This window comes from Schistocerca americana, chromosome 10 (assembly GCF_021461395.2).
Source record: "Schistocerca americana isolate TAMUIC-IGC-003095 chromosome 10, iqSchAmer2.1, whole genome shotgun sequence".
Classification (NCBI taxonomy): domain Eukaryota; kingdom Metazoa; phylum Arthropoda; class Insecta; order Orthoptera; family Acrididae; genus Schistocerca; species Schistocerca americana.
This window is the reverse complement of record NC_060128.1, coordinates 136042887-136070132: the sequence shown is the minus strand read 5'-3', so window position 1 is coordinate 136070132 and position 27246 is coordinate 136042887.

The following is a 27246-nucleotide window of genomic DNA, read 5'->3' as shown; positions in this document are numbered from 1 at the left end:
CTCATAGCCATTTGAACCTGTGTGAATAACTCATCTCCTAATTAACTATTTTCACAACCTGTCGTTACAAATTGTTTTGGCACTCAAATATAAAGCTTAATACAAGTGTGCTACTTTATTTTAAGTACACGTTTTTTGCTGCACTATTTATGTGTTCACTCGTATTGATACAAGTTACACGACGAGCTCGTTTTGGCGAATTTCCATAAGTATGTTAGGTATAATATTGCTCCTTAAGTCTATGTTAGTTTTTGTCTACATGCAGCAATTTAAGCTTGCGTCTTAGCTGATACGACATGGTCTATGTGGCATCTTGTAGCGTAAATGTCGGTTGCCTTTTTGTTATGATACGATCACATTATTTATATGTTTCCTTTTTTATTCACACGGTCTTGTAAAGTTATTTTATGACAGCATTTTTGACAGTTCGGTTCTAGAGAAGCTATATGTTTACTATGGAATTTCGATTTCGCTGTAAGTCAGTGATAACGTTTATTGTTTTCAGAGATAGGATTTTTATAGTTTTTACGTATATAATAAATGTCCTCTTATTTTGTGTTCATCACGATAATTTATCCTCGTTATTTTATAATTTTAATAAAATTTTCGAGGTATATCTTAAGTTTGAAATCTGTTTGTTCGTTCAGGATACTTTCTGAACATTTTTCTGTATGAGTGTAAAATTCCATTACCTCCAAAATGTTCATTGTATGTCCTTCAGATACTTTGTGTAAATTATTTAGACCATTTTAAATATTTTCTGCATTATTTTGTAAGCTTTTTAAGTGAATGTAATATCTGCAAAAATTAAATGATCGTGTGGCATTTATTGGCCGGGATTTCCCTTCGGGGTTCGGCGACTTGCATGTCAGTGATGATGAAAATGATGATGAAGGACACACGACACCCAGTCCCATGCCGGGACTCGAACCCGGGCCCCCTTGCAATATGTGGATTGGTTGCTTTATAAACATACAGCATCACCGGAGCCGAAGCTGTCAAAAAATAACTTTACAAAATCGCACAAACAAAAATTAAACATATATAAATAACGTGATCCCATCAGAACAGCCGACATTTACGCTCCAAGATGTCGTTGGAGCACGTCATACCAGCTAAAAAGTAAGCATAATGTGTCATATGTAGACATAGACTTATATAGACGTACAGAGCAATATCATAACTATAATACCGTCTTCACAGCTACACTTGACAATGAAAAATCGCCGAAACGAGGTCGTCGTGTAACTTGTGCCACTAACTGTAAGTAAATAAATAGAGCAGCAAAAAACTTGTACTTAAAGCAAAATATGCCGTTCTTTGAGTTCATGCGAGTTGCGGGCCCACTGGAAGGGAAAATTGTTGAATAAGAGGGCGCTGTTTCAGCCACATTAGTAAAGTATTCACTTTAGTAAATGCACTATATTATCTCTATGAGTAGTTACAGTGCTTAGTGCATTAATAGTATTTTAATGTGAGTGCATTGTAGTGTGAATGATTACTGCATTTATTACGTTACTAGATTATTACCTAATCCAGTGATGTATTGTAACACATAGTTACCTACACCATGTCAACCTTCCATTTGTCATAGCTGTTTGTTTCATTCTAATTGCTAGTTGTCAATACGCGTACATAAAAGTAGGGCAGTATTTTCGCCCACGTTGAAATTTAGTTACAACTCGGCGTCGGGCCTTCCGATGTCTCCACGGTTATATTTTTCGGATAACTAACATCTTCCGTAGTAAATCCAGACGGTCGCGTTATAACGTGTGTTAGCACGAGTTCGTGATTCTTTCAGAAGGAGGGCTAAAGGATCTGTGAAGATGAGCGGAGACTACATTGAGTATCTCATCTTACACGTAAACCTGCCCGACAAATACACTTCGATTTTGATCCGCCTTGAATATGTCGTAGTATAAAACAAAATAAACGACACAGTTTTTTTTTTTTTTTAACGTGCCTCTACGACAGTTAAGGGCGTGAAACACACCTTCGAAAAGGTGAGTTTAATATTTATGAGTGAACACCGTTGAATAGAAATTCTATAGCGTTTAGTGTACTTTACAATGGTGCACCCACATTTATCGAAATAGTAATTTTATTCGAAATCCTCCTCGGTATTTTGTTTTTCATTTCGATGCTGACTAACAGCAAAACATACAACATCATTAATACCAAATTCATTAATATGAGATAAAGTGGTACTTCAAAGACGCATTTCTCAGAAACTCAGGAATACGCTAGAATTATCTCTATACTGCTCTAGTGCGCCCGATGTGTGTCCACTTCAATGCCATTTTTGATGTTAGGTTGTTTAATAACTCTTTCCCAAATACACATATATACTGCTAATTTTATGAAATATGTTGTCTTGTATTTGAGTATTTTTTTTGCATTTGGTTTTCGAACTATAACCTTTTGAGATTTAGTGATGCTACATTTGAATTTGTTATAACTTTATCGTAAATCTGTAGAATAATGAGAAAGCGGTTTTGTGGTTTTGGCACTGAAGCGGACACACATTAGTTGCGCATACAGCGACATAGAGATATTTGTATCGTAGTTCTGATAAACTCGCCTTTTGAATACCACTTCACATTATATGACTAAATCTGGTATTGACGATTGTATACGTTTTGCTATTAGTGGTGTTGTCTTCAGTCCTGAGAATGGTTTGATGCAGCTCTCCATGCTACTCTATCCTGTGCAAGCTTCTTCATCTCCCCGTACTTACTGCAACCTACATCCTTCTGAATCTGCTTAGTGTATTCATCTCTTGGTCTCCCTCTACGATTTTTACCCTCCGCGCTGCCCTCTAATGCTAAATTTGTGATCCCTTGATGCCTCAGAACATGTCCTACCAACCGGTCCCTTCTTCTTGTCCAGTTGTGCCACAAACTCCTCTTCTCCCCAATTCTATTCAATACCTCCTCATTCGTTATGTGATCTACCCATCTAATCTTCAGCATTCTTCCGTAGCACTACATTTCGAAAGCTTCTATTCTCTTCTTGTCTAAACTATTTATCGTCCAGGTTTCACTGCCATACATGGCTACACTCCATACAAATACTTTCAGAAATGACTTCCTGACACTTAAATCTATACTCGATGTTAACAAATTTCTCTTCTTCAGAAACGTTTTCTTTGCCATTGCCAGTCTACATTTTATATCCTCTCTACTTTGACCATCATCAGTTATTTTGCTCCCCAAATAGCAAAATTCCTTTACTACTTTAAGTGTCTCATTTCCTAATCTAATTCCCTCAGTATCACCCAACTTAATTCGACTACATTCCATTATCCTCATTTTGCTTTTGTTGATGTTCATCTTATGTCCTCCTTTCAAGACACTGTCCGGCGTTCAACAGTTCTTCCAAGTCCTTTGGTGTCTCTGACAGAATTACAATGTCATCGGTGAACCTCAACGTTTTTATTTCTTCTCCGTGGGCTTTAATATCTACTCCGAATTTTTCTTTTGTTTCCTTTACTGCTTGCTCAATATACAGATTGAATAACATCGGGGACAGGCTACAACCCTGTCTCACTCCCTTCCCAACCGCTGCTTCCCTTTTCATGTCCCTCGACTCTTATAACTGTCATCTGGTTTCAGTACAAATTGTAAATAGCCTTTAGCTTCCTGTATTTTACCCCTGCCACCTTTACAATTTGAAAGAGTATTCCATTGTCAAAAGCTTTCTCTAAGTCTACAAATGCTAGAAATGTAGGTTTGCCTTTCCTTAATCTTTCTTCTAAGGTAAGTCGTAGTGTCAGTATTGTCTCACGTGTTCCAACATTTCTGTGGAATCCAAATTGATCTTCGCCGAGGTCGGCCTCTACCAGTTTTCCCATTCGTCTGTAAATAATTCGCGTTAGTGTTTTGCAGCTGTGACTTATTAACCTGATAGTTCGCTAATTTTCACATCTGTCAACACCTGCTTTCTTTGGGATTGGAATTATTATATTCTTCTTAAAGTCTGAGGGTTTTTTCAAGAGGTGGAGCCCCTCCACGCCCACACCGGCATGATGGCCAACACAAAAGGTCTACTGCCATCTCTGCATAAGGGTTAGTATTCACTAAAGTGAGGTGTCGCAGGATGTGGGTACTGCGATGTTTGCGTACGTCTGGTTAGGATTAACCATTAATACGCGCTCATCTGGAGATAGATTGGTCGAAATCTGACGAAGGGTAGCGGTTTGAAGGGCAGAGGAAAAAAAGTGCCAAGGCAAGAGCCAAGGGAAAAAAAACCTCTGCGAAAGTTAGGTCGGGCGGCAAGAGCAGTAGCGGTTGTCTTGCTGCCTGCGATAGGTTGTGCAAGGATAGGCTTTGTTAGTAGTGGGTATCATGCATGTCGATACCTTGACGTTGTGCGTTTGTGCTGCTCGGCGGCTGGCGCTGGGTGCTGGTACAGAGTCCTCGTTCAGCGTCCTGCGACCTGCAACAGTTATGTTTGTTATCGGTCTTGTGTCCGATAGGTCATATACCGGAGGCACAGTGTGGGGGAGTGTTGGGAGATTGTTCGTGCGTCTGTGGGCGAGCTCGTCGGTGTCCCTGCTGTGGCCTGTTGGTCGGCTCTAATAGCAGCTGGTAGTTGCCAGTCAGTATTGCTGTTATGCAGGGGCTTACCGACGTTTGTCGCTGTTTGCGTATGTTAGTTTACCATAGGTGGTTATGCCCTAGCTAGCAGTGTCTTTGGTCGCTTGTGTTTCCACCTGTGGTTGTGATCGTAGTTTCCCAGAGTGAGGATGAAAGGATTGTTCGAGTGTCTCGAGTTCCTGTATAGTCGTGTAGCGTGTTTCTTGAATACTTCCTTGAGGGTATCAAGGCGGTATTCATGGTGAAGATCCACGGTGCGTGTGTAGCGTGGAGCATTGCTAATGATTCGTAGCACTTTGTTCTGTATGATCTGCAGGCGGCGCAGTCGTGTGGGAGCTGCATATCCCCAGACGGGAGCTGCGTACGTCATCAGAGGTCTAATCAGTGTAGTGTATAAGGACCTCGACACCCTCCTATTCAGTGTGCTTTCCCTGTTGAGCATTGGGTAGAGCTGTTTGAGCCTCGCGTGCGCTCGGTTGGCAACGTATTCGATGTGGTCCCCCCATGTAAGTTTCCGGTCCAGCCAGACACCAAGGTATCTGACTTTCTCTCGGAAACGTATTGGGCGTGTATGTAGTGTTATCGGTCTACAGTGTTGGTGTTTGCGCAGTAGTTTCGGTCTGCGTGTGAACAGAACTGCTTCGCACTTGTCGACGTTTACTTTAATACGCCATCGCTCCAGCCAAGGCTCAGCTGTTCTGAGTGCTGTCTGTATTCGTGAGTTGATGTTCGACGGTTTCCAGTCTTGCGCGAGGATGGCTGTGTCATCCGCGTAGACGGCTAACGTCGTGTTTCGTGTCGCTGGGTAGTCATTAATGTACAGGTTAAACAAGATGGGCCCCAGAATGCTTCCTTGGGGTACTCCAGCTTGGATACCGTGTTGTGTTGATTGTTTATCCTGCACGTTAGTGTTGAAACATCTGTTCGTGAGATATGAGTGTATGAGACGTACGAGTCCGTCTGGGAAACCAGCTTCGCTTAGTTTGCGTATGAGTCCGTTGTGCCAGAGACGATCGAAAGCCTTTTCGATGTCTAGGAACACGGCCCCTGTGGCTTTGTTCATGTTGTAGCCGTGTGTTATATGTTCGACTACGCGGAGGAGTTGTTGTGTTGTCGAGTGGTGATTCCTAAAGCCGAATTGCTCCGGTCTTAGGGTGTCGTTGGCGATGCAATGCCTAGTGATACGTTTTAGTATTACCTTCTCAACAATCTTGCTGAGCGAGCACAGCAGACTGATGGGACGGTAATTTTGTGGGAGGGAGTGGTCTTTCCCTGGCTTCCTGAACATCAGGACCTTGGCCGCCTTCCAAAAGTCAGGGAAGTGTTGGTGTGTCAGGATGGCATTCGTTAGGTGTGTGAGGTATTCTACGGCTTTATCCGTGAACTCCTGGAGGACACGGTTTTGAATGCCATCAGGCCCAGGGGCTTTTCTAGCGTTGGTGTGCTTGATAGCCCATGTGACTTCATTTGTGCTAGCACGTCTGATTACGTCGCGCGAGGGCTGGGCTACAAGTCGTGTAACCTCCTGGTCCGTTTCAAGTGTGAATGCTGGGTCTGAAGGAACCAGATTCGGCATGAAGGACGCTGCAAGTGTTGTGGCCATAAGCTCTGCCTTCTCCGTCGCGGAGTAGGCTGGGCCGTCTGGTCCTTGTAACGTGGGAATGTAATGTTTCTCCCTGGTGAAGTGTCTGGCCAGCTGCCACACGCCAGGACGTGTGGTATCCAGCCGAGCGAGTCTCTGTCCCCATTGTTCGTTTCTGAATGTTTGGATTTTATTCCGTATTATGCCCTGGAGTCTGTTGACGTGCAGTTTATAGAACGGACGCCTGGTACGCTGCCAGTATCTCCTGAGGCGGTTCCTCATTGAGATAAGGCCCAGGATTTCCTGGGGCAGGGCCGTCGAGTGTTGTCTTGGTGTTGTAAATGGAATGGCGTCAGTCATTGCGTCTTGGACGGCAGTTGTGAGAGCCTCCACAGCCTCATCGATTTGCTGTGTGTTGTTAATTTCGTGAGTGTCAGGAATGCGACTATCAAGCGTTTCCTTGAACAGTGTCCAGTTCGCACGTTTGTAGTTAAGCATCCTGCGTGGTTCAATGTCCTGCAGTGTCTCTTCCATGTGCAGTATTACAGGCATGTGGTCTGAGTCCAGATCGTTTTCAACCGTTAGGTTGAGTGTGCATGTGATGCCCTTTATGAGGGCTATGTCTAACACGTCTGGCCTATGTCGGGCCTGTGTAGGCACGAACGTCGGAACGTCCGGCCCAAGTATAATGTAGTTTCGGCCTAGTGCGTGTTCGTACAGTTTCTTGCCGTTGGAGGTTCGTATTCGTGAGTTCCAATCGGGGTGTTTTGCGTTGAGGTCTCCAGCGGCTATTACCCGCGGTGCCATGTTGAGTACTGTGCTGATATCGCGTGTTACTATGTTTTTAGGAGGATTGTATAGCGATACCAGTGTGGTGTTGGCTCCGTTGAACTTGACCCTAACGGCCGTAGCCTCCAGTCTTTCAAGTGCTGGGAGCTCGATGTTCGTGTGGTCTATGTCTCTGTGTATAATGATTGCCGTGCCGCCTCCCCTCCTGCCATCCGCTCGGTCGGTACGACAGACGCAATAACCTGGGAGGTTTAGTTGTTTGCGAGGCGTAAGCAGTGTTTCGTTCACAAGAGCGATTCGGATACCCTTTCGCTCCATGAACGCGGCCATCTCGGCTTTTTTGTTTGCGATCCCGTTGGCATTCCAAAACAGGATCTGTGTGACTGTGTTTAAGTCTGCGTTTCGGGGCTGGTGTGGTGTATTATCCATGTAGTAGTGTAAAGAGCGGTGTGATAGTGGCTTGGAAGCTAGTCCAGTTGAGCGTACCCGACATGAACTGCATAAAGAGTTGTGAGACACACCCCATAATCTTCGTGACTATTTCGGTGGTCGTGCGTCCGGGGAATAATGTTTCCATTATTCTCTGGAATGTTGTTGTGATGTTGGTCATGTCGGCCTGGGAGTTGTTGGTCGTGTTAGCGGCCGCTTGTTCCAGTGTTGGCGTTTGGTGAGGGCTGGCCTGCGAGTCGGTTGTTCGTGTGGCAGTTGTGGGCGGCTGTGTATTTTCTGAGGTGAGTGGGTGTGTTATGTGGGTTGTTGAGTTGGTGTCCGGGATGTGTTCGTGGGTGTTGGTGTTCTGTTGCCTGTGTAATTGTTGTGGTGCGGTCGTGTTCCTCGTGCTGCGGCTGTTTCTCCTCCTTCTCCTCCTCCTCTGGCGCTGTGGTTGTCCCTGTGTGTGTGCGTTTTCTGTAGCCTGTGGTGGGCTGCAGTTCGCGATCTCAGGGGGTAGGGTGGTGTTGTTGCTTGTCTCGTGCGGTGTGCCCGGTGCGGGTGTGGTGTCATTTGTTGTGCATGTCTGTTGTGTGCCTGTTGCTGGGGGTGTTTGCTGAGCGTGTTCTGAGCTTTGGGGCTCCTCTGACCGTCCCGCGCTGCTGGGGCTGCCAGCGACCGCTCCAGCGAAGGATAAACCACTTCTTACTGGGCGCGGGGGCGGTTTTGGAACTGTGATGGCGGTTGGTTTCGCATGTTTGGCGATTTTGCGCCTCAGAGCTGCTTTGTATGCAATGCACCCTCTGTAGTTTGCCGGATGGGCAGCACCACAGTTGGCGCACTTGCGAGGTGCTGTATTGGGGAGTTTGCAGCGTTGGGTTGTGTGACCGCCGGCGCAAATGCGGCAGCGGGGTGCGAGACCGCATCTGATACCCGCGTGCGCATAGCGCTGGCAGTTGTGGCATTGTTGGGGGGTGCGCGGCGTGTTGTACACCTCTACATTAACGACCATGTGAAGAAATAGCTTTAACTTCAGCAGGTCGCGGGATTTGGCCGTGTCGGCCAGCTCCGCCATGTAGTTATGTGACGGTCTCGCTGTGCCGAACTCTGACATCCGGTTTACCCGAATGCACTCCCACCCGAGAGCAGAGAGTTCGTTGTGTACCGTGTCGGTCGGGGTTCGTGAGTCTATCCCCTTAATCACGTACTGTTGTGTTTTTTCCAAGACTGTCCTGTACGTGAAGTGTTCTACCTTCCTTTCTTTGAGAAAGTCCAGTAGATTCGTGTAGTCTGTCTTGTTCGCCACGTACAGTGCGGCGTGTTCCCCGGTGAGCTTGGAGTAGTATGTTGTGGGGCTGTGCTTATTGTTAAATTCTCTGTTTAGGAGACTTAGGTCTCCATAGTTGTGAATGATGACCGGTGGGAAGCCGGTCGCGGTGTTGTTAGTGTTCTGCGTAGCTGCGTGTATGTTTGTGGTTGCTGCAGTCGCAGGGTTGTTTGTGTTGGTCCCTGTGTTGTTATTGTTTGTTCGCGGCGTGGATGGTGTTGGCAGCAGCGCTTGGCCGTTGCCTCGTGAGTTTGTGGGCTCACTTGTTTGTGTAGTTGGCTGCTGTTTGCGCCTTGGGCCGACCTGCTGCCACGGCCCGTCTTCATCAGTGTTTGTTGTGTCCTCTGTCGGCTCTGGAACCGGTTCCGTCGGTGCCTGGGCCGCCAGAGGTGATATAGGGGGCATGTCCTTCTGTTGTTCAGCAGGTGCCTGTGTGTGTGGTGTGGGTGTTTCTGTTCGTGTGTTTTCGCTGCCCATCAGCTCTGCGATCAGCTCCAGCTGTTCCGCGATCTGCTGGTCCTTCAGGGCAACCTGCTCCTGGAAGGTGGACAGCGGGACGGAAATGATGGCGGGAGTAGCCGGTATTACCGCCTCTTGTGCTGCAGCTTTGCTGCGGGTGAGTGGTGGGGAAGCACAGGAAAGATCGGACATCTTCGCTGTTTCAGGAGTAATTATTTATTTGGATAGGGAAGGATGGAACACGACAATTTTGCTCTTTTTAAGGAGCGACAATAATGCTTTTTAGCGATAGCGCTGTGTATCCTGTTCCTACAGAAGAGGGGGGTCCCTACGACCTATCTGCGCGGAGTGCAATGCGCGGCGCAAGAGAGCGCGGGTTGAAGAGAGCGGCCTACAGTGCGCGGGGTTATCCGACGTGAACGGGCCCCTGACACTGAGATTACCCTACCAAAGAACGGGAGAGTCCCGCTGGGGAGGTTTGCAACCGAAGTTGCAGGAAGTGGAGCCGAAGCTCTTGCCACTTAGCGCCCGAAAGCGTTAAGCAGCTTGCGCGGGTTCGTGCCGCTCAGAAGAGCGTCACTGGCAGCTACGCCAGTTGTAGCTTATTGGGGACCACTCCAAGGAGCTATCCGCGGGCAGCTACGCCAGGTGCAGAGAGCAGCGTTCCGCTCGGGTCGGCTGCTCGACTGCGAGTCGCAGTCTGAGGGTATTTCGCCTGTCTCATATATCTTGCTCACCAGATGGCAGAGTTTTGTCAGGAGTGGCTCTCCCAAGGCCGTCAGTAGTTCTAATTGAATGTTGTCTACTCGTGGGGCCTTGTTTCGACTCAGGTCTTTCAGTGTTCTGTCAAACTCTTCACGCAGTGTTATATCTCCCATTTCATCTTCATCTACATCCTCTTCCATTTCCATGATATTGTCCTCAAGTACATCGCCATTGCATAGACCCTCTATATACTCCTTCCACCTTTCTGCTTTCCCCACTTTGCTTAGAACTGGGTTTCCATCTGAGCTCTTGATATTCATACAAGTGGCTCTCTTTTCTCCAAATGTCTCTTAAATTTTCCTGTAGGCAGTATCTATCTTACCCCTAGTGAGATAAGCCTCTACACCCTTACATTTGCCCTCTAGGCATCCCTGCTTAGCCATTTTGCACTTCCTGTCCATCTCATTTTTGAGACGTTTGTATTCCTTTTTGCCTGCTTCATTTACTGCGTTTTTATATTTTCTCCTTTCATCAATTAAATTCAATATTTCTTCTGTTACCCAAGGATTTCTACTAGCCCTCGTCTTTTTACCTACTTGATCCTATGCTGCCTTCACTACTTCATCCCTCAGAGCTACCCATTCTTCTTCTACTGTATTTCTTTCCCCCATTCCTGTCAATTGTTCCCTTATGCTCTCCCTGTAACTCTGTACAACCTCTGGTTTAGTCAGTTTATCCAGGTCCCATCTCCTTAAATTCCCACCTTTTTGCAGTTTCTTTAGTTTTAATCTACAGTTCATAACCAATAGATTGTGGTCAGAGTCCACATCTGCCCCTGGAAAAGTCTTACAATTTAAAACCTGGTTCCTAAATCTCTTTCTTACCATTATATAATCTATCTGATACCTTCTTGTATATCCAGGATTCTTCCATGTATATAACCTTCTTTTATGATTTTTGAACCAAGTGTTAGCTATGATTAAGTTATGCTCTGTGCAAAATTCTACCAGACGGCTTCCTCTTTCATTTCTCTCCCCCAATCCATATTCAACCATTATGTTTCCTTGTCTCCCTCTTCCTACTCTCGAATTTCAGTTACCCATGACTATTAAATTTTCGTCTCCCTTCACTACCTGAATAATTTCTTTTATCTCATCATACATTTAATCAATTTCTTCATCATCTGCAGAGCTAGTTGGTTCATAAACTTGTACTACTGTAGTAGGCATGGGCTTCGTGTCTATCTCGCCCACAATAATGCGTTCACTATGCTGTTGGTAGTAGCTTTAATCAATTTCTTCATCATCTGCAGAGCTAGTTGGTTCATAAACTTGTACTACTGTAGTAGGCATGGGCTTCGTGTCTATCTCGCCCACAATAATGCGTTCACTATGCTGTTGGTAGTAGCTTACTCGCTCTCCTATTTTTTTATTCATTATTAAAGCTACTCCTGCATTACCCCTATTTGATTTTGTGTTTATAACCCTGTATTCACCTGACCAAAAGTCTTGTTCCTCCTGCCACCTAACTTCACTAATTCCCACTATATCTAACTTCAACCTATCCATTTCCCTTTTTAAATTTTCTGACCTACCTGCCCGATTAGGGATCTGACACTCCACGCTCCGATCCGTAGAATGCCAGTTTTCTCTCTCCTGTTAACGACGTCCTCTTGAGTAGTCCCCGCCCGGAGATCCGAATGGGGGACTATTTTACCTCTGGAATATTTTACCCAAGAGTACGCCATCATCATTTAACTATAAAGCTGCATGCCCTCGGGAAAAATTACGGCTGTAGTTTCCCCTTGCTTTCTGCCGTTCGCAGTACCAGCACAGAAATGCCGTTTTGGTTAGTGTTGCAAGGCCAGATCAGTCAATCATGCAGACTTTTGCCCCTGAAACTACTGAGAAGGCTGCTGCCCCTCTTCAGGAACCACACGTTTGTCTGGCCTCTCAACAGATATCCCTCCGTTGTGGTTGCACCTACGGTACGGCCATCTGTATCGCTGAGGCACCCAAGCCTCCCCACCAACGGCAAGGTCCATGGTTCATGGTGTCGCAATGAAATACAAAATAACGGGGGATTACGAAAAAATGAATTTCTCGACAAATCTGAGTGTACCGTTGCAACGCACATTAAAATCGATACATCCGTTATTTGAAGCTTGTACCGTATTCATTCAGAAATATTTACCTCAACTTTTTGCACCCCTCGATCGGCCTTATGGGCACTTATAAAAAACATGCGTGTTTTAACTTCCTCTGCAATACAACATATTCAAAGCCGATCAAAATCTAAGTGCATTCCTTTGGCAGGTTTACCTGTTACTCTGCTGGATATTGCTGGAAGCATGCAGGAGGGTCACAAACAAGTATTGCCTGATGATCAAATCCCCGATCAAGATCGGTGCTTCGAAATGCGTGGTTCACTGCTGGAACCTGTGGATTAACTGCGCATGAATTATGTTTTGTAACGAGGGCCCATCGGGATGAATGGGCTAACAACGAAAGCTTGGGAAAGTGCACAGGTGCAGACACACACAGCACGTGCCCTTCTATCTGTCGCTGATGTGGTATTTATAGGGTACTTCTCCTTCCAGAATAAGCGATCGCCCGCCATATTCATCGAGTTGTCCTCCACTTCCTTGAATTCCACCGCTGTGTAAGAAAACAGCTCACTCCCCTCGATTTCCTGCCAACGAACTCTCTGTCCTCTTGTAAAAACAAAGTATGGGGCCGCCCAACTAATTATAAACTCGGAACAAGTTCTGGGAACATTAGTCACACCATCGTAGACAACCCCCCCAAACCCCACCATCCCGGACCCCCTTCTCTCCCCTTGTATTCCGCCGAACGAATTTCCACTTTTAATTGGCATCCAATCAGAACGAATCCCTTCCCCCCGAGGACTTTCTCGGAGCTGAACTTTCATTTCCTCTTCACGATCAATATTCGCTGTTTCTCCCGGCAGAGCAGAACGTGTTGTGAGTCACACACACATCTTAACACTTGTTGGGGTTTGAATGTTTGATGAATTAATGAGGTAATGAAGCAACGGCGGGCAACATGAATACTGCTGCAAATGGAAGTTTTCTACAGCATGTCGCAGTAAGCACGTATGACGCACAGGTATAACTCGGAAGAAATATGTTCCAGCTGTACACACTGTATGATGAAGAGTATCCAGAATCCCTATACAATACGGATGTCACGCGAGGAGAACCCGCGAGTATATAAGGAAGTCAGCAGAGAAACAGGAACAGCGGAGTATATCGGAGAGCTCAGCGACTTCGAACGGGGACTATTCTTCGTTCATCATAAGAATAAACCTGATGTAAACAAAGAAAAATGCGATGATTGGTCAGCAGCCGGAGCTCTTGTACACCGGTGTTGTTCCGCTCTTGGGAGTAGGTTGTAAGCCGGCCGGAGTGGCCGAGCGGTTCTAGGCACTACAGTCTGGAACCGAGCGACCGCTACGGTCGCAGGTTCGAAACCTGCCTCGTGCATGGATGTGTGTGATGTCCTTAGGTTAGTTAGGTTTAAGTAGTTCTAAGTCCTAGGGGACTGATGGCCTCAGAAGTTAAGTCCCATAGCGCTCAGAGCCATTTTTTTAAGTTGTAAGACGTGTATATTTCTGCTGTCTATTGTCAAACCACAGTTTATGAAAGACGTATGTATTTTATTAAAAGGATTAAGTAGGAACGATTAATATTTGTAATGTTGGAAATACTTGTGGTAGCAGGGAATGTCTGCACGAAAGTATTGTTGGACGGAGAGACCGCACATTGGTATAATTTTAAACAGGGCGAGAGAGACCGCGTATGGATACATTTTAAGAAATGAGCGGGAAAGTGCGCGCATTGATACATTTTGTAATGGTAGCAGGGATTGTCTGCACGAGAAAGCATTGTTGGCTGGAGAGACCGCACTTTAGAGTTCGTAGGAAGTCAGTAGTAAGCGAGATGTGAAGCGAGTCGGTAGCAGGTCTGAAGCGAGAGGTTGAGAGGAGCGGTGTGCCTGCCAGCCACCAGCTGTGACTTACAAGAGATTATAAACGGATGTACAGAGCCATCAGCTAACTACTATCATAACAGGAACTAATATTATTGAATTATTTTTTTGAGAAACTGAAGACTGCTGAAGGTATGTTTGCGCAATGCTAGTTGTAAGATTATTGTGGAAAGTAAGCCCCATTCGACACGTTTGTAAGATCATTTCATTCAGAATATAATTAATTTTTGCTCGCAATATTGCATTACTGATTATAATCCATCCCAAAAACCATCAACGTAAAACTTTTCAAAACTTTATTGTTGTCAAGAAAAAGTTTAAATATGAATTATATAACGTCAGTCAAATTAATTAAAGAACAACGTCAGCTTTGGTAATAAATACAGCCACTTATTATGACAGCCAACCAGCAGCTAATGAAGTAGAGTACACCAGAGTAAGCATATTCATGTCGCTGTTCGATGTAGCAGTCAGATGGCGATCCAGTAACAGTAAAAAAGGTAAGGAACAGTTTTGGGTTACTGCAGGTAACGACTGAGGGCCAAGACGACGACACATTCTATGTTTTTCGTCGAAATAATCAGAAAATCACTTAATAAGCAGCATTTAAATTTGTATGCGAAGATTGAGAAAGAGAATTAATTTCAAAGGGAAGATTTCATTTGTTATTATTAAGCAAGAGATATAAATCCTAAGGGAAGGTTTCATAGGTTATTGTAAAAGGGAAGGTTGCGTAACAAAAGAGATATAGAGGTGACGGCAAGGTTTCGAAGTGTTAGATATTTTATTACTATGTCACTGTAAATGAAACTTGAAGAAAATCTGGTGCATTAACAGCCATCAAGATTTTTCTTAGTCATACATCAAGTATGTAATTTTTGTTTCAAAAATCGTATACAGTCACAGTCTGTACTGTGTATTGAACTGGGGACCTAGAAACGACGGAGAAGCGTCGCCTCTGCTGTAGTCCTCAGCGGTTCACAACCCCACTACAGTGGAACCAATTTTACAATTACAGCATTGTGCAGAGTGTACAGCAGGGGGACAGTTCTGAGCCGCTGATCTTAGCATCACGACAAGGCACCCTGTGATGTAGCAGCTTCTGTGAGGCAATCGTTAGCGGAAAATAAACATTGCTGAAAAGGACTAACTTGCCCAGAGTCGCTACCTGAACCCAATGGAAAATATTAGGGACGTGAATACGATATGCCAGTACCTGTGCTATTCGGAGTTACGATGCAACGTTCCTTCCGACATGAAAGTGACTTTCAAGTAAACTGTCTCCCCCTGTACTGGAATATATGGTCCGGCTGGTCAATGCACGATTCCAAACCGCTAGTACGGGCCAAGGGATACCATACTCCCTCAAGCACGTGTCATTACTTTCGATAAAATCGTCTGTATGTACCAGACTCGCCTATCTCCTTAGATTCTGGAAGGGAATGAGTAGAACTGCCATATACGAATAGCGTTTCAAGAGTCGCCGTAGATTGGGCCATACCATCCCACTTGTCGTACTCGCTATAGGATGCTGAACCTCCGCCTCACACATGAACTCCTGCTATCAAGGCGAGACTATTACTGGTATTATAGTTATTTCCACGTGCTCGACGGATAGAAAACAATTTGTCCATTATATTGCATGATTAGCGGAGGCCCGAATTATAATCCGAATAAACAAGACCGTTGCGACTGCTTGAATTTTTTACTGCAGACCACGATCGGTTTCACAAATTAAATTTGCAGCTTCAGGCGCTTCGCTGTATATAAAGGGATAAGAGAACTTTTCAGATTTTTAGCCATGCCAAAAAACGGACAAATAAAAGCGATAAGGTCTATGTCTACTTACAGTCAAAATATTAAAGGCTCTATTTAAACTGGTCAAAACGACTCCAAACATTTATATCCAGGTATTTAAACTTCTGTCTCACGAATATGCTAGTGTCTATAACAAAATGTATTATGCTCTAAGGTCGTCCCGAGCTTAAGAAAGAACCCAGTAAAAACGTCAAAGTGAGAACGTAGTGGCTAGTAAAACAATTTCTAATAAAATAATTAAAATATTCAACAAAAACGCCGTGTTTGTAACATTAAGAAAGCCTGGGGAGGAAGTATTGCTGTTGCCGGCGTTAACTCACCGCTGTCTGTAGCGAGGCCTATGCCGAAATCGACGCATACGCAGTGTCACAAACATTAAGTGCAAAAAAGGGTTCAAATGGCTCTAAGCACTATGCGGCTTAACATCTGAGGTCATCAGTCCCCTAGACTTAGAACTACGTAAACCTAACTTACCTAAGGACATCACACACATCCATGCCCGAGGCAGGATTCGAACCTGCGACCGTAGCGGTCGCGCGGTTCCAGACTGACATTTGGCGTGTGCAGTTAAAATTCCTATATAATATTAGGAGAGAAACACATTCCAGTCTCCACTATTTAGTGAGTTATCGACCTTGTACGTATAGTAGATCGGTTAAAAGGCGGACAACTGGACTTATATCACTCGATTCTGCGCATATCAGACTTACTCGTCTAAGTAGGCTGTTTAGGTTTTTATGTTGGTAACGTCACGTAGCGCTCTGTATGAAAATCGCTGACTGTGCTGTGTGCAGTCTGTGACTAATTGGCATTGTTGGAATATTCGCCATTGCAGTGTTGGGCGGTTGGATGTGAACAGCGCGTAGCGTTGCGCAGTTGGAGGTGAGCCGCCAGCAGTGGTGGATGTGGGGAGAGGGATGGAGTTTTGAGAGCGGATGATCTGGATGTGTGTCCAGCAGAAAAACGAAATTTGTAAGATTGGATGTCATGAACTGATATATACATATTATGACTTTTGAACACTATTAAGGTAAATACCGGGTGATCAAAATGTCAGTATAAATTTGAAAACTTAATAAACCACGGAATAATGTAGATAGAGAGGTACAAATTGACACACATGCTTGGAATGACATGGGGTTTTATTAGAACAAAAAAAAACACCCCATATTGCCAGACGCGTGAAAGATCTCTTGCGCGCGTCGTTTGGTGATGATCGTGTGCTCAGCCGCCACTTTCGTCATGCTTGGCCTCCCAGGTCCCCAGACCTCAGTCCGTGCGAACATTGGCTTTGGGGTTACCTGAAGTCGCAAGTGTATCGTGATCGACCGACAGCTCTAGGGATGCTGAAAGACAACATCCGACGCCAATGCCTCACCATAACTCCGGACATACTTTACAGTGCTGTTCACAACATTATTCCTCGACTACAGCTATTGTTGAGGGATGATGGTGGACATATTGAGTATTTCCTGTAAAGAACATCATCTTTGCTTTGTCCTACTTTGTTATACTAATTATTGTTATTCTGATCAGATAAAGCGCCATCTGTCGGACATTTTTTGAAAGTTTGTATTTTTTTGGTTCTAATAAAATCGCATGTCATTCCAAGCATGTGTGTCAATTTGTACCTCTCTATCTACATTATTCCGTGATTTATTCAGTTCTCAAATTTATACTGACTTTTTGATCACCTGGTACAATGTTTGTTCTCTATCAAAATCTTTCATTTGCTAACTATGCCTATCAGTAGTTGGTGCTTTCACTAGTTAGAATCGTTTATTTAGCTAGCAGTATTGGCGCTCGCTATATTGCAGTAGTACGAGTAACGAAGATTTTTCTGAGGTAAGTGATTCAGGAAAGGTACAGGTTATTGTTAGTCACGGCCATTCTTTTGTAGGGATTATTGAAAGGCAGATTGCGTTGCGTTAAAAATATTGTCTGTCAGTTTAGTGTTGATCAGAATAAGTAAAGAGAGAAATACAAAATTGTTTAGGCTTTCGTGGCGACTTGTTGACGAACTGCCTATTGACTTCTGTCTCGGGTTCTTCGGCCGACGTTCATCTGATGATTTTACTGACGTTTCGGCAGCACGAGTGGCTGGCATTGCCAAAGCTTCACCCTCCGTCGCCGGTGGTGAACTGGAGCCGAGCTCGCGGCCGCAGGCTATATGTACCTGGCGCGCCAACGTCCGAGGGCTTCTCCGCGGTCATTTCCGGCGCGGTTTTCCTCTTGCTACCTGCGACGGTCGTTCGCTGCAGTACGGGAAGCCAGGATCCGTTTACCTTAAGGCTTTCCTCTTTCTTGTTGAAACTGTTCGCGTGTTTTTGTATTTCTACAGCTTCTCTGAACAAGCGCGTGTGATAGTGCTTCTCTACAGCCAGAACTTCCGTGTCAGTGAATTTTATTACGTGGTCGGTCTCATTCAGTTCGTGCTCTGCCACGCCCGATTTCTCCACCTGCCCCAACCTGCAATGTCGCTTATGTTCTTTGATCCTGGTGTTAACTGATCGTCCAGTCATTCCGACATAAACTTTTCCGCATGTGCATGGTATACGGCATATTCCCGACATTGCAAGTGGTACATATGGTCTGCGGCCGCGAGCTCGGCTCCAGTTCACCACCGGCAATGGAGGATGAAGCATTGACAATCGTGCTGGAGAAACGTCAGAAAAATCATTAGATGAACATCGGCCGAAGAACCCGAGACAGGAGCCAGTAGGCAGTTTGTCAAAGAGAGAAATGTCTGAGAACGTTCAGTTTTGCTCAGCTGTTTGAAAACCAAATAACGTAATGGGTTTAGCAGCACAGTAATTTATAAATTTTCGTGTGTGGCCGTTGACCGCAGATAAACAAGACTGCCTAATTATTTTTTAGCTCGTGAATAGTCGATATTTCAGCGCCTCCGCAATCACAAACACGGCCCCTAGGAACTGCACAACATTTAACACGTCGAGTGAAGACCGTTGGCCCGCCTGGGAGCGATACGATAGCCTTTCCGAGAAAGGCTGCTCAAAAACCGAATCCGTGTTCCCGGAGTGGCCGAATCAATCGCGACGGCCAGAACGGCTTCTTAATTGGCGTCCAATCGGAGGACGCCGTGACAACGCCCCGCCCTGCCAGCCAATCAATACACTTCTCCTCCTTCGTTGTCATTCTCGTCTCTCCCTGTATCCCCTATGTCTTTTTTTTTTTTTTTAGCTTCTGTCGTGCTGTGGCAACGCCAGCTCTGGGATTCTTTAGCTGCCTACTCATCCGGCACGTTCGTTTCTTGTTCCCTGTATCTCTCCCTCTCCCTCTCTCTCTCTCATACTGTCATCCTTCTACACTGCAGCGCGACTCCTTCTCGTACTGCACATCCCACTCTCTTGAAATCTTCGCGCTGAAGCAACACCGACTCAAAGGAAGGCATCGGCGCTTGTTCGTTACGTCACGTCAGCTAGGCACGGCGAACGCCAGGTCTGTTGCAGGCATACTCATAATGGTGGTGTCTCCCTCTCTGACACAGGAAAATGTGAAACTATTGGCGGTAGTTGACCAACACACGTTGTTCTGAGAGATTTCTGCAATCAATTATTTGTGCAATTCATTACACTTCTTAACAAATAGTGTGCTCCTGAACTTAAATTTCCACCTTTTTTTACGGATTGACATACAAAAACAACTTCACGGTCCAGCAGCAACAGAATTCGTGCTTCTTTACCTTATTTGTAAATCTGAGGAAGTTACATTTGTACTGGGTTGCTTTTACAAGAAACTGTGGACATATTGGTGCTCTTCTTTAGGTATCTTGGTTGACTGTTGGATGAGAAGCACTGAATGTTAATGAAATATCTTGCGATTGTACATGTTGGGGGAGGGGGTGGGGGACAGAAGACGAGGCAAAGGATAGATAAAATTTTTTATCTTATAAAGTTCCTACTTTCAGTTGCAAGAGGGGAGTATTTATCTTTTCTAATGTGCATGTTTAAAAAAAGTTTAAGCTCAGCAGTATTTTCGATGTATGAAGCTATTTTGTTTCCTGTTTAGAATTCCTTTCGTTGAAAACAACTGTAATCTAATGAATGGCAATAGTTGGACATTTACACATGTAAATTAGTTCACATTTCCAGTGACGATGTCAAACGAAAATAAATAAATAAATAAATAAAAGAAACGAGTTCATTGTAAAGGGGTTGGGGTAAGTTTCGATAGCAAAATGAATCAAGTAGATATAGTTACTTGAATGTAAAATTTCCGAAGCGTGCAATGGGGCAAATCATCATCTCATATTGATCTACGTTTGTTTCGATAGGATTCAGTAATACAGAACTATGATCTTCATTTGTAGCTTTACGATAGTAAGAAAATCTGTCATGTAAATAAAACTGCAGAATCCAAAACAATACCAAACGTTTTGTCAAAAAATAAGAGATTTGTAGTGATAAGCACGCCCAGGCGTTTCTACCTGCAACAGACCTGGCGTTCGCCGTGCCTAGCTGACGTGACGTCATCAACAAGCGCCGAGGCCTTCCTTCGAGTCGGTGTTGGCTGAAGCCGAGTACGGAGGATTCGAGAGGCGGCCGCCAGGTGGCAAACGCGTCGGACAGCGACCTGTTGCGTGACGTTAATTACCGGAAACAAATGGCTGTCGACGGAAGATGACACGGAGCCGCGGAATATTGTGGTACTGGCTGTGTACCGCAGTGACAGGGGCGTCACGAAATGATTATCTGTGGCCACGTGACGTCGCAGCAGTGCGGCCATATACTGGCGGGTGAGGAAGAATCCCAGACGCAAAAACAAACGGGTCGTTGTCCTTGTTGTCTTCAGTCCGAATACGGGTTTGACGCAGCGGTCCACGCTAGCTTATCCTGCGGAAGTCTCTTCAACTCTGCACAAGCGCTGCAGCCAACAATCATGTAAATCTGGATACTCTATCAAACCAGTATTTTCCTCTAAAATTATTACAGCCCTCCCTCTCACTTCCATTACCAAACTGATGATTCATTGATGCCTCAGTATGTGTCTTACCGTACGATCTCTACTCCTAGTATGGCACAAGATTCTTTAATCACAGTTACACCACTGGCCAATAAATTTGCTACACCACGAAGATCACGTGCTACAGACGCGAAATTTAACAGACAGGAAGAAGATGCTGTGATATGCAAATGATTAGCTTTTCAGAGCATTCACACAAGGTTGGCGCCGGTGGCGGCACCCACAACGTGCTGACATGAAGAAAGTTTCCAACTGATTTCTCATACACAAGCAGCAGTTGACCGGCGTTGTCTGGTGAAACGTTGTTGTGATGCCTCGTGTAAGAAGGAGAAATGCGTACCATCACGTTTCCGACTTTGATAAAGGTCGGATTCTAGCCTATCGGCATTGCTGTTTATAGTATCGCGACACTGCTGCTCTCACTGGTCGAGATTCAATGACTGTTAGCAGAAAATGGAATCGGTGGGTGCAGGAGGATAATACGGAATGCCGTGCTGTATTCCAACGGCCTCCTATCACTAGCAGTCGAGATGACAGGCATCTATCCTATCCGCATGGCTCTAACGGATCGTACAGCCACGTCTCGATCCCTGAGTCAACAGATGGGGACGTTTACAAGACGACAACCATCTGCACGAACAGTTCGACGACGTTTGCAGCAGCACGGACTATCAGCTCGGAGACCATGGTTGCGGTTACCCTTGATGTTGCATCACAGACAGGAGCGCCTGCGATGGTGTACTCAACGACGAACCTGGGTGCAGCAGTGGCAGAACGTCATTTTTTCGGATGAATCCAGGTTCTTTTTACAGCATCATGATGGTCGCCTCCGTGTTAGGCGACATCGCGGTGAACGTACATTGGAAGCGTTTATTCGTCATCGCCATACTGGCGTATCACCTGGCGTGATGGTATGGGGTGCCACTGGTTACACGTCTCTGTCACCTCCTGTTCACATTTACGGCGCTTTGAACAGTGGACGTTACATTTCAGATGTGTTACGACCCGTGGCTCTACCCTTCATTCGATCCCTGCTATACCCTACATTTCAGCACGATAATGCATGACCGCATGTTGCAGTTGATGTACAGGCCTTTCAAGATACAGAAAATGTTCGACTACTGCTCTGGCCAGCACATTCTCTAGATCACTCACCAATTGAAAACGTCTGGTCAATGGTGGCCGAGCAACTGGCTCGTCACAATACGCCAGTCACTACTCTTTATGAACTGTGGTATCGTGTTGAAGCTGCATGGGCAGCTGTACCTGTACACGCCATCCAAGCTCTATTTGGCTCAATGCCCAGGCGTATCAAGGCCGTTATTACGGCCAGTGGTGGTTGCTCTGGGTACTGATTTCTCCGGATCTATCCACGCAAACTGCGTGAAAATGTAATCACACGTCAGTTCTAGTACAATAAATTTGTCCAACGAATACCCGTTTATCATGTTCATTTATTTTTGGTGTGGCAATTTTAATGGCCAGTAGTGTAGTTTATTCCAGCCAAATAGCCATCCACTACATTAGAATTTTTGCATTTGTGATTTGTATAGCCACTTATCCCCTGTGTCCCTTTTCGAATAGGGTTCTACAGTGAAGCGTCAAAGAAACTGGTATAGGCATGCGCAAATACAGAGGTATGTAAACGGGCAGAATACGGCGCTGCGGTCGGCAACGCTTATATGAGACAAGACGTGTATGCCGCAGCTGTTAGCTCGATACTGCTGCTGCAATGGCAGGTTATCAACATTTTAGTGTTACAGTTGGCGCACGAGTGATAGGACACAGCATCTCCGAGGCACCGATGACGTAGGTACTTTCCCATATGACCATTTCGCGAGTGTACCGTGAATATCAGGAATCCGATAAAACATCAAATCTCCAACGTCGTTGCGGCCGCAAAAGGATCCTGCAAGAACGGGACCAACGATGACTGAACAGAATCGTTCAACGAGACAGAAGTGCAACGCTTCCGCAAATTGCTGCAGATTTCAATGCTGCATCAGCAAGTGTCAGCGTGCGAAACATTCAATGAAACATCATAGATAGCGGCTATCGGAGTCGAAGGCTTACTCGTGTACCCTTGATGACTGCACGACACAAAGTTTTACGCCTCACCTGGGACCGTCAACACCGACATTGGACTGTTAATGACTAGAAAGATGTTGACTGATCTGACGAGTCTCAAATTGTATCGAGCGGATGGTCGTTTACGTGTACCGAGACAACCACATGAATCCGTGGACTTTCCATGTTATCAGGAAGCTGTTGGGGGCTCTGTAATGGTGCGGGTAGCGTGCAGTTGAAGTGATATGGAACCCCTGATACGTCTAGATACCACTGTGACAAGTGACACGTACCTAAGCATCCTGCCTAATCACCTGCATCCATTCATGTCCATTCCGGCGGACTTGGACAATTCCAGTAGGACAATGCGACACCCCACACGTCCAGAATTGCTACAGAAAGGCGCCAGGAACACGTTTTTTAATTTAAACACTTCCGCTGGCCACCAAACTCCCCAGGCATGACCTTTGTTGACCATTCCTTGGGTGCCTTGCAACGATCTCCACTCCCTCGTTCTCTTACGTATTTATGGACAGCCTTTTTGGATTCATGCTGTGAATTCCCTCCAGCACCACTTCAGACATTAGTCTTGCTGCGTCACTTCTGCGTGCTCGCCTAAACGATGTTAATCATGTGTACCAGTTTCTTTGGCTCTTGAGTGGTGACGTTTGCATATTTGATCATACATTTTTCGTTTGGTTAATGATATGACGTGTTGTTGAAAATAATGTTGTGGAAACCATGGACTGCCATTCTGGCATTCACTTGTCTCGTTTCGAAGTTTTCCTTTGTCCATATTCGGTCAATCATGCCGCCTGTGCAGTAAAATTCTGGAGGTATGTCTCCCCTTCCATCAATGTATTTAGTTGTAGCGCTGGTGTTGGGTAGCATCCGGTTTGTCCGTAGGTCTCCAATGAAGAAGGGATCCCTCGCCAGCAGGTATACGATTAGATTAGATTAGATTAGATTAATACTAGTTCCATGGATCATGAATACGATATTTCGTAATGATGTGGAACGAGTCGAATTTTCCAATACATGACATAATTACGTTAATTTAACAACATACTTAAATTATTATAACAACTTTATTTTTTTGTTTTTCTTTATTTTTATTTTTATTTTTTTAATTTTTTTAATATTTTTGTTTTGTTTTTTTTTTCTTTTTTTTCTTAATTTATATCTAAAACTTCCTCTATGGAGTAGAAGGAGTTGTCATTCAGAAATTCTTTTAATTTCTTCTTAAATACTTGTTGGTTATCTGTCAGACTTTTGATACTATTTGGTAAGTGACCAAAGACTTTAGTGGCAGTATAATTCACCCCTTTCTGTGCCAAAGTTAGATTCAATCTTGAATAGTGAAGATCGTCCTTTCTCCTAGTATTGTAGTTATGCACACTGCTATTACTTTTGAATTGGGTTTGGTTGTTAATAACAATTTTCATAAGGGAGTATATATACTGAGAAGCTACTGTGAATATCCCTAGATCCTTAAATAAATGTTTGCAGGATGATCTTGGGTGGACTCCAGCTATTATTCTGATTACACGCTTTTGTGCAATAAATACTTTATTCCTCAGTGATGAATTACCCCAAAATATGATGCCATATGAAAGCAATGAGTGAAAATAGGCGTAGTAAGCTAATTTACTAAGATGTTTATCACCAAAATTTGCAATGACCCTTATTGCATAAGTAGCTGAACTCAAACGTTTCAGCAGATCATCAATGTGTTTCTTCCAATTTAATCTCTCATCAATGGACATGTCTAAAAATTTGGAATATTCTACCTTAGCTATATGCTTCTGATTAAGGTCTATATTTATTAATGGCGTCATACCATTCACTGTACGGAACTGTATGTACTGTGTCTTATCAAAATTCAGTGAGAGTCCGTTTACAAGGAACCACTTAGTAATTTTTTGAAAGACAGTATTGACAATTTCATCAGTTAATTCTTGTTTCTCAGGTGTGATTGCTATACTTGTATCATCAGCAAAGAGAACTAACTTTGCCTCTTCATGAATATGGATCGTGTAGCTTTGGACACACTAGTTGCTTCCTATATGTTTCCAGTGCCGTTAGGTTCTTCATTGTGAGAAGTGGTCCGGTAATTTCTATGCCGTACGTCATCATTGAGGAGAATTTGGCTCCGAATAGTGCCATTACGGTGTGTAGAGAGATCTAATGCTTTCTATTTCATGGATTGCCGTTATTGTTTGCATCGCTTTCTCTGTTACATGTTTTGTGAAACATTTTGCAGTTGGTTGTACTGTGACCCCTAGCTATTTGAGGTTTGGTACGATTTTCAGTTTTCTCTCCCGTTGAAGATCTCGGCTTATGCAGGTGCTCTTCCTCCATTTCTGAGCACCATCATTTCTGTTTTTGCCACATTTATTTCGAAGCTGTATTCGACGCACCAATCTTCCATATCGTTTATTGCTTCTTGTAACTTTGCAATGTCTTTTGCGCCTATTGAAATATCGTCTGTATATGCATATGACATTACACCCTCTGTTTGGGATATTCTTACAATGTCTTCCACTGCAAGGATAAATAACACAATTACTCCATTTAATTGGAGTATCTGTGCTGGTAGGGAGAGATTGTCTGAGATCCTTATTTCATTTCATTACAGTTTCTGCCTAATTAGATTCAGTACCCTCTCCTTAATTATCCGATTTGGCTATCAAAGGTTTAGTCTGGTCTGATGGTCGAGTGATAAGGCGCGCAGTCGAAAATCGAAAGCTCTCTGGATCGAATTCCGTTCACACCACTGACATTCTAGTACTCATTTTAACCTATGATGCACCTCTTAATGATCCGGAAATTCGCCAGAACGATACGATACGTGGTTCGGATTCAACATTAAATTGTATGTCACCATTCTCCGATCTGGTAACTGTAGTACGGTAGTACTACGTTAGCAGCACCTAACTGAAAGACGTGCAATACGACATGAAGCCACATGAAATTACACTCTAAGGAAAAAAAGCAACCTACCACGAAGGAATTATCCGAATGAGTCGAAAATCGGTAGATGTTATGTACATGCACAAACAAATAATTACCAGCTTTCATTCCATAAGGAACTGGTGTGAACAGCGACCATAGATTGTAAGGAACACCCACATGTTTGCGAATCATAGTTACTGTAGAACTGAGAACGTGGAACGAAATTCACAAAGACTTTATGCCCTGTTGTCGACATGCCCCCTGCTTACTATCACTGCCAGATGCGCGATGAAATTGTGCTGCAGCGTCACGCATTCATCCATCGGCCGCCATAAAATTTTGCATTTTCTGTCGATACTTGCATGAATATTTGTGGCCAATTTCCATATCTTATTTGTCGTACAAGGGTATTTTTATCTATTCTTCAGCGTTCTTCTGTATCACCACATTCGAAAAGCTTGTAGTCTCTTCTTGTCTGAATTGTTTGTTATACACGATTTGCTTCCGTACAAAGTCACAAACCCGAGAAATGCGCTATGATAATTCCTACACTTAAATTCACATTCCATGATAGACTTCTCTTTTTCAGAAATTCTTTTCTTCCTATAGCCGGTGTGCATTATGTATGCTCTTCCCCTTGGACATACATAAGAAAGAACCGAGCGTGTATCGCGTAAACTATGTGTCTCGCTTGCTTGTGAAGAATTTGTCGCTCACCATCACCATCCGCCATGACAACTCGCATCTACATCTACATCTACATCTATACTCCGCGAGCCACCTTACGGTGTGTGGCGGAGGGTACTTATTGTACCACTATCTGATCCCCCCTTCCCTGTTCCATTCACGAATTGTGCGTGGGAAGAACGACTGCTTGTAAGTCTCCGTATTTGCTCTAATTTCTCGGATCTTTTCGTTGTGATCATTACGCGAGATATTTGTGGGCGGTAGTAATATGTTGCCCATCTCTTCCCGGAATGTGCTCTCTCGTAATTTCGATAATAAACCTCTCCGTATTGCGTAACGCCTTTCTTGAAGTGTCCGCCACTGGAGCTTGTTCAGCATCTCCGTAACGCTCTCGCGCTGACTAAATGTCCCCATGACGAATCGCGGTGCTTTTCGCTGGATCATGTCTATCTCTTCTATTAATCCAACCTGGTAAGGGTCCCATACTGATGAGCAATACTCAAGAATCGGACGAACAAGCGTTTTGTAAGCTACTTCTTTCGTCGATGAGTCACATTTTCTTAGAATTCTTCCTATGAATCTCAACCTGGCGCCTGCTTTTCCCACTATTTGTTTTATGTGATCATTCCACTTCAGATCGCTCCGGATAGTAACTCCTAAGTATTTTACGGTCGTTACCGCTTCCAATGATTTACCACCTATGGCATAATCGTACTGGAATGGATTTCTGCCCCTATGTATGCGCATTATATTACATTTATCTACGTTTAGGGAAAGCTGCTAGCTGTCGCACCATGCATTAATCCTCTGCAGGTCCTCCTGGAGTACGTACGAGTC